Source organism: Mesoplodon densirostris, chromosome 7 (genome assembly GCF_025265405.1).
Source record: "Mesoplodon densirostris isolate mMesDen1 chromosome 7, mMesDen1 primary haplotype, whole genome shotgun sequence".
Lineage (NCBI taxonomy): Eukaryota > Metazoa > Chordata > Mammalia > Artiodactyla > Ziphiidae > Mesoplodon > Mesoplodon densirostris.
Genome location: NC_082667.1, coordinates 40,355,952 through 40,370,655, shown reverse-complemented (window position 1 = coordinate 40,370,655; position 14,704 = coordinate 40,355,952).

Below are 14,704 nucleotides of genomic sequence, written 5' to 3'. Positions count from 1 at the left end.
CGGGCGCTGGGAGAGGAGCGCGCGGGGCTGTGTGCGCAGGGACTCCCGGCCTCGCAGCACCCGGCCGGCGCCCACTCCCCGCCGCCCTCCCGCGCGCGATCGGCGCGCACCGGGCCGCCGGCCGCACTTTTGTGTCTCCGCTGCGCCCCCCGGCTGCGGGCGAGCGAGTGCCTCTGCCTATCGGGCGGCGCGGCGTCTCTCCGGGCGACCGTGACGCGCTCCGGCTCGGCGGGCTTCCCCACCCCCGGCCTCAGCCCGCTCTCGCTCTAGAAATAAAACTCCAGCCAGGCGTCAGGGCTGTTTCCCTAAAAACACTCATCCGCCTGCTTTCTGCTTAAGCCTCGTCATCGGAAAGGGAGCCGGCGGAAGGCGCCCCGGGGCGGTTGGGGTTTCGGGGGGCGCGCGGCAGGGACTGAGGCCGCCCCCTCTAGGCAACCCCTTGTTCCGCGCGGGGCTACTCTGGGCTACTGTGAGCGTCAGGCTTGGCAGGTTTCAAGTTGAGGTGGGTCACTGGGGCCTGGCAGTTCCGGCACAAGGTGAACAAGGCAATCGATGTAGGCTTTCTCCAAGCGCCTTCAGTGATCAGACTTCAGATGTCCTGGGAGGCTGGCCAGGTTTTGTTTCCTTCCCTTCACTAAGACTCAATGTGTGTGTGTGTGTTGCGGGGGCGGGGGGGGGGCTTAGTTTTTCAAGGAAACACTTCAAACCAGTTCTCCTGATGTGATCCAAGAATCAAAGGAGATCAATAGCTCTGTGCTCACTTCCTGGGTAACTGAGTTTTCTGCCCTGGGAGTTTTTGAACCTGTATCTGTAAGGGATGTTACCCATGTTGTTTTCTGTTCCCCACCTACTCCTCCAGGAAATCTTGATATCTTGCTGACCTGTTCTTTCACTCCCCCCTGTGAAGTCTCTCCCAGTCACCCCTGGCCCGCCATCCATCTCACCAGATCCCACGGAATCAGAGTCAAATTCCAGTTTTATCACATCCTAGCTGTGAAATCCTGAGCAAGTTATTTAACTTTTCTGGCCCTGGTGGAAAGTTTTCCTTTTTCCTGTAAGTGAGGTTTTCAGAGACCTGGGTAGGGATCTCCCACCACATTACTCTCGGGTGCTATATGCAGTAACTGGTCGACTGCTTATAACTGCCCCCTCACCCGTCCTATTGGCAAACCCCATGTAGACTCTTTTTTGTCATCACACCCTGCTGAGCGGTGCCCTTAGGCTGGGACTCCATCAAATGACTCAAGCCCAGGTACCTTCTGAGGTACTTGGTTCAGGAGAAATCCTGCACCTTTGTCCCACCTAAACCCTGGAGAACAGACCCCTCCCACCAAAGTCCTCTTTTCTCACTGGGCCTTGAGGGGAAGCCTAGCCACCTTTCACTTTGGAAACTTTCCAGGAAAGTTAGACATCAGCTTCTGTACCCCATTGAGCTCCAGGGACACAGGTCAATAAGCAATTAGAAAATGGTTTGGTAAGTGTCACCATACTAAAGTACAAGGTGCACTCATCTAGGTGAGGGGGAATCAGGGAACTCTTCCCAGAGAAAGTGACACTTCAGCTCAGTCCTAAGGGACCAGCAAGAGACATTAGGTCCCAGAGGAGGAGGCAGAGGGAAGAAGATGGAGAATTCCATAAGGAGGGAATCATGGCACGTGCAAAGGTACCGAGATGAATGTGAGTATAGCTCATTCGACAACTACAGGAGTGGAAAGAGCTAGAGCGTGTTACGCAAAGAGCTATCAACTGAAGAAAAACGTACACCCTAGAAGTTGCCAGTTCTGTTTTATTCAGGGACCACACTGAAGATTATAGCCCAGGAGATAGCCTCTCAGATCGCTCTGAGGAATTATTCCAGAGAGGTAAGGGAGGATCCACAATATAGAGGAGTTTTTGTTAAAATAAAAACAAACAAACACCAAAAGATGACTGTTAATCAAAAAAAAAAACACACATCTCAAGTTAATGAATTTAGTGTTTTTCTATGTATGGGAGGATGCAAGAGTCTGGGCTCATTGAAATCATTCCTTTGACATACATCTTAACTATCTAGGGCCAGTGTCCTGTTTTTCTCCATCCTGAATTCTCCTCAGGGCACACTCTGGTTGGTTTGCAGTGGCAGATGGCTTGATGGTGGGCAACAGTCTTTGTTTGCTGAAATGACAGGCAACACATGTTTTTTTGTTCAAAGAGTTGAGTGGAGAGAGAGGGCTGGAGAGGTAGACAGGGGCCCAAACAAGAAATGTCTCATCCGTTTTGAAATCCTCATCAAGATTTGAATGATTTCCAGAGAGCAACAGGAATTCACAGAAGGGCTACAAGTAGAGACTGAGAAGATCAGATCTGCATTTTAGAAAGAACAGTCTAGCAACGGGAGAATAGAGGTGCTGGGGCTTGAGGCAGGAGGTTTGAAGGCTGTTCAAGTGATCCAGGAACAGAGGGGAGACTTGGATCCAGGTGTCGACAACGGGAGGGGCAGGGTTGACAGAGATTGGAGGGAGGAAGCAAGGATGATTGCCAAGTTCTCGGTGTGTTCGAAGTCAAACACTAAAAAACACCCAAGATGCTCCTTGGACCTCAGCCCCTCCCACAGCTTTTAGCCTACCTTTCTCCATTATCAGAAGTCCAGAGACGTCCACTCTTGTCTCCAGTTCATCACCTTACATTCCTTTGTTAAACAACTGTGTCTGGGAAGAGAAGGTGATGAGCAGATGTCCTTCGATTCTACTGATGGACCTGGTGGGTCTCACAGAATCATGTGGTTGGAATAGGGGATTATGTGACTGATCCTAGGAGAAGGGACAGGGGTGCCAGGCACATGAAATAATAGATATTTAGCTACAGGAAAGAAACCAAGATACTGCCTGTGAACATGTAACTCAAGACATTGGGTGGACAGGATGCTCCATCAGGATGACTTGGCAGCATCTCAGGGAGGCAAGTCTTGAATGTGATGGTGATTTAGAAAACGGAGCCCTTGTTAGTTGAATTAATCCCAGTGTTGAGAAAGAATGTATGGGCAGAAGAGGGCTACTCAGCATCAAGCACAGAGAAAGAAACCCAGGGTAAGCAGTGTCCTTCCAAGCCCTGTCGTCTAAGTACCCTGCTTGGTGCTCTGGACATCACACTAATCTGGAGCACCTCATGCCTTCACGTTGATTTCCTGCTCACCATGACCACCTTGTAGGTGTGAGGGCATTTGTGCCAGGGGCTTGAAACTTTCTCTCTGAAAGACGAGGTGACATATTTTAGTTCTCACCTTTCCACAGAAGTAAATCCTGAGCCAAAGTTTCCAGTGCAAGGGATTATTGGGGAAGTGAAAGCAAACATGAGTAGAGAAAGAGGAAAAGTGAGACAAGGAAGAGAAGGTGACTGACAAAGAATGTACTGTCAGACCAGCTACCACTGTGGGCAACTGAGCTTAATCCTGCTGGGAAAGCCAGTATAAAGCATACACGTCAGCTGTCCAAGCCAGGTGAGGGAGCTGGGGTGTCTACATACCACCTCCTGTCAATCACTGGTTGAACGCTGCTCCCAGGGATGTGGTAATTCTCCTACACTTCCTGCTTGCCAAGTAGGTAGCTGAAGGGGGCTCCAGAGGCCAGAGAAGACCCTCAGATTGGAGGTGGAAGTTGGACTGGTATGCCCTGAAGGGGTCGGGGGTACTCACAATATACAAGGGTAGGTATAAATTCTAGAATCACTTCTTCTTCTTCTTCTCCAGGCATTCGGCTCTCTGCTCAGCCAGGCCTGGGCCTCCTGAGTTTCCAGCCAAGCACCACCATCCTCGACTTACCCTGAACTTCTGGAACAGCCTAGTGCTTAATGAAAGAACATCTCTCACCCCTCACCCCCTCACATTAAGACTAATTTATTAAGAGAAGTTCCTCCCTCAGAGGCTTTATCAGTTCTGTAGCATTACTACTGCAGTAACTAAAGAGATTTGGGAAGACACAGAGCTTCTAGAATGAAGCAGCTCCTTCTTTTGTGCCTTCTGAATAGAACCAAAGACACTGTGTATAGTCAGTATGTGCTGTTGGGGAGAAAAAATTTTCTTCTACCCATTTAGGTTCTTTTGGCTGGCCTAGTAACTAAATTAACAAAAGACAGATTAACAAAAGAAAAACAAATTTAATTACATACGTATGGGATCCCAACAGACAGTGAGAGGCTCCCTAAAAGTCAGGCAGTTGAGGCTGAGATGCCATATTCTGAACTAAGAAGGCAGTAGGGGTCTGTGGCTTCAAAGAGAAGGAAGACAATTCACAGCAAAATGGGAAGAGCCAATGTCTGGTAAACAAATGTTTGCCATGCCGTGCAGAGACAGTGGAACAGAGAGGATTTTGAACAGATAGGTCCTGCTGGATTCCCCCATGTTTCCACGTGTAGCCCACACTCTCTGTAGTTATCTCTGGTGATAGTTCTCTTCCTGGACCAGACCCTCTGTCTAAATTCTTTTAGGCAGTTAAGGGGGAGGTAAAACAACAGTAACAACAACAGCTCTTCCTGAATCTTCTGGGCCTTAATTGACTTCAGCTCAAACTAGTCCATAAGCCAAAGTGGCATATTTCAGGGATGCACATTCTGAACCCCTTCAGTGCCAAATAGTAATTATATTTCTGTCCCTAATAATAGTCATACATGTTAAAGAAACCAGAGAGCAGAGTTTAGTGTTTAACTCTTTCAAATGGACTTGAAACAAAAAATAAAAATAACAAATCATTTCACGAGTACTTTTTTTCTTTTTTTTTTTTTTTTTTTTTTTTTTTTTGCGGGCCTCTCACTGTTGTGGTCTTTTCCGTTGCAGAGCACAGGCTCCAGACGCACAGGCTCAGTGGCCATGGCTCATGGGCCCAGCCATTCCGCAGCATGTGGGATCTTCCCGGACCGGGGCACGAACCCATGTCCCCTGCATTGGCAGGCAGACTCTCAACCACTGCGCCACCAGGGAAGCCCACGCGTATTTTTAATAAAAACTAGACAAAGAATTATAGAATAACAGTATCACACAGAGGTCTTAGAAAGGTGTTTCTGAGAGTCTCACCACACCAAGATTCCTGGCACCACAAGCAATTGCTCACTGAACACCAATATTGTTTCCTGAAAAGCCCTACTTGATTTAAAAAGTCGCCACTCCCACAGTCCTTCGCTGGTGACAGTCACAGTGGCAGAGGGAGAGAAAGGGCACATAGCACCATTGCCAGTACATGACAGTCACACAGAGTTTGTTTTAATGGTAAAAGTTGGATGTCATCTTTCTTGAGCTACAAATGAACGAAGTAGGGCTAAAATATAAGCTATGGCTGAAGATAGTCTCAAATGGAATAAAAACATACAGCATGTGGGCAGGTCATTAGTTTCCAGGAATTGGTTGGCTGGAATTCGTTTCCGAGTTCCAGGACACTGGAGCCATGGGGTAAAATGGTATATTTAGGATAAGTAAAAGGAAGTACACACAAGCAACTTACAGTTTGTGGTCCAATTTTTTTGTAAGTTACTTGAACTCACTCTGCACTTTTACATAGGAATCTTTATAAATGGTGGCATGGGTATTGGACCAACTCATAACAGCCCATTTAACCCATGATGTAGATAAATAGTAGTATTTGTTGTAACCACCACAGGACTGCTCGTTAGTGTTGGTGATCTAGGGTGCGATCCTTCACTATCTGCTCCTCTTGAATTAAATGTCCCCCTGGGTGATCTCAGCCGTCTCCACTGGTTGAACCATCATCACTCACCAATCACTCCAAATTGTACCTCTACTTACTACCTCTTTGAATGCTCCAGATCAACATTATATATTCAACTGTTGGTTGGACATTTCCACCTGGAATACTTAAAATTCAACCAGCTACAAACTAAACTCACCATATCCCACTCTTCCCTCATTTTCTTATATTAGCCCCTTTTCTTGTTCGCCCGTTTGCTTGGGTTAGAATCTTGGGGTCTTGTCACAGCCCAGCAATTTTATGGTGCTATCTATTTGAAGATGCTGTTTTTTCTCTGTCTAGACTCATCCCCTCTCCCACCCCCCAGGCCAGAAAGTCTCCTCTTCCTTCTTCAAGACCCAGCTCAATTGCTGTCTCTCCTGTGAAGATTCTCAGACTCCCTTGGCGGCCACAATCCCAGAACAAGCAGAGTCAGTGCCCCCAAATCTTCTCATTTAAAACTGCTCCCAGGGGAGGGGGAAGGGTAAGCTGGGACAAAGTGAGAGAGTGGCATGGACATATATATATACTACCAAATGCAAAATAGATAGCTGGTGGGAAGCAGCCACATAGCACAGGGAGATCATCTCGGTGCTTTGTGGCCACCTAGAGCGGTGGGATAGGGAGGGTGGGAGAGAGACACAAGAGGGAGGAGATATGGGGATATATGTATGTGTATAGCTGATTTACTTTGTTATAAAGCAGAAACTAACACACCATTGTAAAGCAATTATACTCCAATAAAGATGTTTAAAAATTTTTTAATGATTTCAGTGACAAAAAAATAAAAATAAACTAGCAAAAATCTGATTGAAATAAATAAATAAATAAATAAAACTGCTCCCATACCATGTGATCTGTTCTCTGAGGTTACCTTTACCCTTGTGGTAGTCAGTTTGCAATTTATCTGTCTTTCCAAATAAAATGTCAGCTCTTCCAGGCTAAGATTGATCTTGTTCTTATCTTCTTACCTCCTAGAGCCTAGCCCAGTACCCAGAGAGGGGAAATGGGCAGGACTGTGACAGAGGCTTTGAACATGGAATTAGACAACCCAGGATGCAAATCTTAATTTTTCTGAATACTCCTTTTTTTATCTAGTAGGGTCCAGGGACATATCTACATTTTAATCATTTAAAATTATACAAACTGCATCCTCTAAACTCAATGTAAAAATCTGCCTTCTGAGAAAATAACTGTATTTTCTGGTTCTATTGCTGGTTAACCACTTAAAATGATTTCTTCAATAAATTTTTGAGGAGGCAAAGAGAAGAAAATATAGGTAGAGCCATGGAACTAATGTTACAAGGAGATTTTCTGTAATCCTACAGGTTGAGTCATATTTCTTAGCACCAGCTCTAATTCTATGCTCTTAATTACTCTTGAGCTATTTTTTCCTCCTTCTCTTTAATTTCTGCTGTGTGCTTTGTTTCAAATCAGATCTTCAGAAAGTGAAAGAGGATAATTAAGCATGATATTTAAGCCATTTGATTAATATTGCATTTTATAGAGGGAGGAATGATGATTAGTGGGGTTTTTTTAATAGCAATACCAAATAAAAATTTTGTTAATGCTATTTCTAGAAAGCATCACCAGATCTGCAACTCATTTTCGCAGGATATAAGCAATAGCTTTCACTGATCTTACACTCTTGAAAAATTCTTTTGTAAGACTTTTTATTTTTTTATTTTTGAATTACCAATTGAAGCCATTGGTTTTGAGTGCCAGAATAAAAAAGCCACCTTTTCTCATATTAATTTTACCCTGACTTCTATTTTATAAAGTTCATGCTATAATAAAGACAAATTACAGTCAAAAATTCAGCTTGCAGGCAAGGGAACCAAGGAAGGTTGTGGTGTTTGAAATATGATGATCATACTTCTCTGAGGAAAAAAATACTATTTGCAGTGGAGTAAACATGTAAGGTTGGAACGTAAAGGTCAGATCCTGGCCAACCAGTCAGACTATTTAAAAATTCCTATCACATTAGGAATATCATAAAAGCCTGAAATTAAGGGCAGAGTAATAATATCTAATCTAAATTGTGTGAGGAAAAAGACCATACCATTTATACTATACCAAAACTTTAATTGCTAAGTGAAAGATCTAGCAGCAAGTGACTTCTGGGTTTGACGGTTCATCCTGAGCTTACCTCTACCTCAGCCTTTTCTATACGATGTAACTGTCTCCACCAGCTTCTCCTATTAGACTGAGCTTCCTTCAGTGCGGGCACTCTGCTCTTTTCATATTTTAAACCAAACCTAGCATGGTGCCTGGCACAGAGCAGGCTCTTAGTAAATACTTAATGAATGTATATATGAAAACATCAATGGAATGTTTTTAAAGACAAAAAATTCCAAAACCCTTATAGAACTAAAGCAGATCTGTTAATTTGACCGTCACTCCTTGACAATGGAAATATCTCTCATAAACACAGCTGGCTGTGTCCTGCAGAAACATAGGGTATAAGTGACAAAGCCAGCTGTTTTATTTCCTCTCCAACAACCTCCTTTACACATAACCAAAAACTACCACCCAGGTCACATGGGCTCAGATGGCTAATCAGACCAGTGACCCATCTCCGACAGTGACAATAGTAAGGGACCGTTAGAGGTAAAGATTGACTGTTTTCTTCAGTACATTACTTTTTTTTTTCCTGAGTATAAATGGTATTTGTAAAATAATACAAAAGAACATAAATAAGAAAATAAAAATCACCATAATCCTGCTACTAACATTTTGGTGTGTTTCCTTTACATTTTTTACATAGTTGAAATGAAATTTTATCAGTTTTGTGCCCTGATTACATCATTATGAAAGCATTTTCCATGTTACTAAATTTTTCTCAAAAACATCCCTTTTAACGGCTGTATATTTTGTCTCATGGTATATTTTTCACTGTAATAAATAATGCTTGATGGAATCATCTTTTATTATAAATAACTTAAGCCTTTTTATATAGAAATATGATATAATAAACTTAAATGTATCCATCACCCAGGTTCAATCTATTTTTCCTCCCCTGGTCCAGATTATTTTGGAGCAAATTCCAGACATTATATCACTATGTCATTTAATTTGATATATTAAATAATATATAATTGTATATATACTCTCTACATATTTACATATATTATTATAAATTATAATAATATGTATTGTTAGAGTATATTATATAGAGTATATTATATATATATTCATTTTTTATTATCAAATATTCAAGCTGTTGTACAAGCATACCTCATTTTATTGCATTTCTTTTATTGCACTTTGCAGATACTGTGTTTTTTACAAACTGAAGGTTTGTAGCAATGCTGTGTCAAGCAAGTCTATCGGCGCCTGTTTTTCCAATAACATTTGTTCACTTTCTGTCTCTGTGTTACATTTTGGTAACTCTCACAACATTTCAAACTTTTCCATTGTTATTATACTTGTTATGGTGATCTGTGATCAGTGATCTTTGACGTTACTATTGTCGTTGTTTTGGGGTGCTGCAAACCATGCCCACATAAGACGGCAAACTTTATTGATAAATATGCACGTTCTGACTGCTCCACCAACCAGCCATTCCCCATCTCTCTGCCTCTCCTCAGGCCTCCCTATTCCCTGAGATACAACAATATTGAAATTAGGCCAATTAATAACCCTAAAGTGGCCTCTAAGTGTTCAAGTGCAGGGAAGAGCCACACATCTTTCTTTAAATTAAAAGCTAGAAATAATTAAGCTTAGTGAGGGAGGTGTGTTGAAAGCCAAGACAGACTGAAAGCTAGGCCTCCTGCACCAAACTGTTAGCTAAGTGGTGACTGCAAGGAAAAGTTCTTGAAGGAAATTAAAAGTGCTTCTCCAGTGAACACACAGATGATAAGAGAAACAGCCTATTGCTGATATGGAGAACGTTTTAGTGGTCTGGATAGAAGATCAAACCAGCTCCCACATTCTCTTAAGCCAAAGCCTAATCCAGAGCAAGGCCTAACTCTTTTCAATTCTCTGAAGGCTGAGAGATGTGAGGAAGCTGTAGAAGAAAAGTCTGATAGCAGAGGTTGGTTCATGAGGTTTAAGGAAAGAAGTCATCTCCATAATATAAAAGTACTAGGTGAAGCAGCAAGTGCTGATGTAGAAGCAGCAGCAAGTTATCCATAAGATCTAGCTAAGATAATTACTGAAGGCGGCTCCACTAAATAGCAGATTTTCAATGTAGATGAAACAGCCTAATATTGGAAGAAGATGCCATCTAGGGCTTTCATAGCTAGACAGGAAAAGTCAATGCCTGGCTTTAAAGCTTCAAAGGGCAGGCTGACTCTCTGTTAGGCACTAATGCAGCTGGTGACTTGAAGGTGAAGTCAGTGCTCATTTACCATTCCAAAAATCCTAGGGTCCTTAAGAATTATGCGAAATCTACTCTGCCTGTGCTCTAGAAATGGAAGAACAAGGCCTGGGTGACAGCACATTTGTTTACAACATGGTTTACTGAATGTTTTAAGCCTACTGTTGAGATCTACTGCTTAGAAAAAAAGATTACCGCTCATTGACAATGCACCTGGCCACTCAAGAGCTCTGACAAAGATGTACAAAGAGATAAGTGTTGTTTTCATGCTGCTAACACAACATCCATTCTGCAGCCCATGGATCAAGGAGTAATTTTGACTTTCAAGTCTTATTACTTAAGAAACACATTTTGTAAAACTACAGCTGCATAGATAGTGATTCCTCTGATGGATCTAGGCAAAGTCAATTGAAAACCTTCTGCAAAGGATACACCATCCTAGATGCCATTGAGAACATTCATGATGCATGGGAAGAAGCCAAAATATCAACATTAACAGGAGTTTGGAAGAAGTTGGTTCCAACCTTCATGGATGACTTTGAGGGATTCAGGACTTCGGTGGCAGATGTAACCACAGATGTGTTGGAAATAGCAAGACAACTAGAAGTGGAGCCTGAAGATGTGACTGAACTGCTGCAATCTCATGATACAACTTTAACGGATGAGGAGTTGCTTCCTATGGGTGAGCAAAGAAAGTGTTTTGAGATGGAATCTACTTCCGGTGAAGATGCTGGAAAGATTGTTGAAATGACAACACAGGATTTAGAATATTAAATCAGCTTAGTTGACAAAGTAGCATCAGGGTTTGAAAGGATTGACTCTAATTTTGAAAGAAGTTCTATGTGGGCTAAATGCCATCAAACAGTATTGCATGCTAAAAAGAAATTGTTCCTGAAAGGAAGAGTCAATCAATGGGGCAAAATTCATTGTCATCTTATTTTAAGAAATTACCACAGTCACCCCACCCTTCTGCAACCACCACCTGATCAGTCAGCAGCCTTCAATATCGAGGCAAGACCCTCCACCAGAAAAAAGATTAATGACTTGCTGAAGGCACAGATGATGGTTAGCATTTTTTAACAATAAAGTATTTTAAAATGAAGGAATGTACTCTTTTTTAGACATAATGCTATTGCACACTTAATAGACCACAGTATAGTGTAAACATAACTTTTACGTGCACTGGGAAAACAAAAAATTCATGTGACTCACTTTATTATATTTGTTTTATTGCAGTGGTCTGGAGCTGAATCTGCAATATTTCTGAGATATGTCTGTACATAAATCTTTGATCACATTTCTGATTCTCTCCTTGGGGTAGAGTGCAAAAAATGGAATTTCAGGTAAAGAAGAAAACTCTTTAAGGCTTACGATAATTTTGCCAGATTGCTTTGCAGAAAAGATAGATCCGTTTATACTCCCATGAGCAACATGAGAACACCACTTCCCTGTGCCCTAACCAACACCCAGTCATTGAATTGATTTTTTGAAATGCATTCTGAAAGAATCCTCTTCATCCAGAAGCTAATGGTGAGCTCTTTGGAGTCAGTCAAGGTTGAGATTCAATCCTCAGCCTGTGTAGCCATGTGACATGTGAGTCAGTCTCTGAACACCTGTTTCCTCATTCAGCAATAACTACCACATAGAATTTTGTGGTGATTAGATGTAACGTTTATAAAGTGCTTAGCACAGTCCTGGCAAACAGAATTCAATAAATGGTATATGTATTTTAGACTAAATGCCCCATGAGGTCTATTGTGGGTTGTTGTTATTTGGGGTTTTTTTTTGCTTTTTGTTTGCTTTTGTTTTTTGTTTTTTGCCTTTGCTCAGTGTCCTATGTATCGCTGGCACTCAATATCGAATGAATGAGGGCTCCAGAGTAAGAAGGGTGGGGAGTGCAGCCCTGATGGGTCTCTTATCAGGCTCTCTGATGGCAGGAGACAGATGACCTCGATCTTGCGGAGCCCTCATGCTCTCCACCTCACTCTGGCCCTGATCAAGCCTGCAGTTGTTCACCCACTGATTCTGGAGGCTGTTCATCAGCAGATTCAGAGCAACAAGTTCCTCATTGTACGAATGAGAGAATTTCCGTGGACAAAGGAAGATTGCCAGAAGTTGTACCAAGAACGTGGAGGGCATTTTTTCTCTCAGCAGCTGGTGGAGTTCATGACCAGTGGGCCAATCTGAGCCTAAATCCTCCCCCATAAGGATGCCATCCAGATCTGGAGGACCCAGATGGGACCTCTGGATGGGACCCACCAGAGTGTTTTGAGCATGCCACGTGGCCCCAGATTCAATTCGTGGGAGTTTTGGCCTCACCAACACCTGTAACACAACCCATGGCTCAGACTGTGGTTTCAGCCACTAGCGAGATTGCAACCTTTTCCCTTGACTTCAGTGAACAGTGCTGGTATAAGGAAGAGGAACCTTAGCTGTGCTACAGTCCAGAGGAGGCCTGTCTGTCTGTGAGGACTGGTGGCATTATCCGGCCTTTTCTCGCAGAGCTCTGGTCCAGAGAGTTCTCCTAGGACCAGGGAGGCCTGGGGCTCATTGCACCATCTCTGCTGGCCACCGCCACCTGCGTAAGGGCCTAGCTCCTTGCTGCTGTCTCTTCTAGAATCTAACTCTCTATCTGCCTCTTCTCTGGAATGTCCATGGGTGTTTCAGAGGAATAATGGCTCCTCTTTTTTCTGAGAACTATTCATCTGTTTTCAAGGAGGAGCTTTCCTAATTGACTTGCCTGAAAAACTCAGTGGCTCTGTATTAGCAATATTTGGTCTATTTTCCTTAATGAAAGTCAGTGTTCTACTGAATCCTCAAGGCGGGGAGCACTACTCTAGGTGCTATCTCTCTATCCTTAACTGGAGTAATTAAACCTGTCCTGAAGTAAAAAAAAAAAAAAAAAAAAAAATCACATGAATGAAAAGCTTCTATTTCAATAGTTAAAAATGATATGTCCCTTAAGTTAACTTAATTACTAATAAAGTCCTGGGCTTATTAGCTATTTGCATTTCCAGTCTGTCATTTTAAAATTCATGTCCTCTGGCCATTCAACAAGGGAATTTGTAGGTTTTTACCAAGTGTTTAAAATATGACCCACACTTTACATCCAAAAAGTTCACATCTAAGAATTTATCTTAAAGAAACAAAGCAGCTATATTCATAAATACATATACATTTACTATATTAATTATATATATATATATTTTTTCTTTGTGCTGTTTAGTACTTTTTAGTTTTCCTATAGTTTTTTTTAATAATCAGAGAAAAAATAATAAATATGATTTGGAGAAAAAAACCCCAAAATAGAAAATCGTCCTGTGGGAAATTACTATTAAACACGTTTTTAGTTGATGGACACATTAAGCCTAACTGAATCAATCCTGAGAATCCCAGTGGTCACCCATTCTCTGTCTATCATCTACTATAGATTTTATCTGGACCAACTGGAAACCATTTACTTTTCAATATTCATAAGAACTTGGTCAGTGAGTCACCCATATTTACTGCTCATTGTTTAATATGAATCCCTGTAACCACCTGAAATGTCTCTCTCCAAGGGAAAGCTCTCCTCTGGGTGCTCACCCCATCTGGGCCAGTCACCAACTTGAGATCTAGCTCACATTCTACTTTGGACTTTGCCCTTCTTTTCTGTATAGTCTCTGTTCAAAGATGCATTAGGATTTGAGACTAATGTTTTAAGCTGCAAGTCAGGACATGCCTCAGTTCATGGGAGGCAGTGCGGTCATGTGGAAAGAATGAGATTTGGATTCAGATAGAATTAGATTTAAATCTCAGCCCTACCTTTATTAGCTATGTGATAGTAAGCTATTTAAAAAAGGGTAATAATGCCTACTATGTAGTGTTATGAGAATTAAGTAATGACAATGTGTATATACACCTGGGCCTGGCATGGAAGAGCAACTCAATAAACAGTTCTCTCCCTCATTTTCCTCCTTTCCTCATTCCTTTAGTAGCACCTGCTACTGATCTGCTGCATCTGATGAGGAGAAGGGACCCCTGCAGAATATAAGGAGATGCGTATTAGGAAGTGGAAATGAAGATGGAAGGAAACTAGTGGGTGGAGTGGCAGAGGGGGTTGGGTAGTGAAGATCAGAACTGGAAGAAAGCCCGGATTGACTGTTTTGTAAATGTAGGAAGCGTTTCAGGAGAGGCGGGAAAAACAGCACATGCTTTAAACAAGTTGGAGGAAAAGAAGGTGGGTGAGGTGGGGGCATAAGAAACATTATTACCCTCTCTTGACTGGGCTATGCCACCAATGGGCAAAGGAACATTAGGCCAGGTAAATGAGGTTGACAACATTTCAGGTAGAAAACAGGAAGATACCAGCAAGAACAGGATATTTTCCTAATCTCAGCCAGCAAACTTTAGCTTTGGCAACCAAAATCGGTTTCTTTGACTATCAAAGGAAATATCTAGTCAAGCCTGGGAATAAGATCAAGGTTTAAATTAAATCAACTGCAATTGACAACAGTTAAGAATTATAACCAACTGCACAGGGAACTATATTCAATATCCTGAGATAAACCATAATGGAAAAAAATATTAAAAAAGAATGTAGAGACTTCCCTGGTGGCACAGTCATGAAGAATCCGCCTGCCAATGCAGGGAACACGGGCTTGAGCCCTGGTCTAGGAAGATCCTACATGCC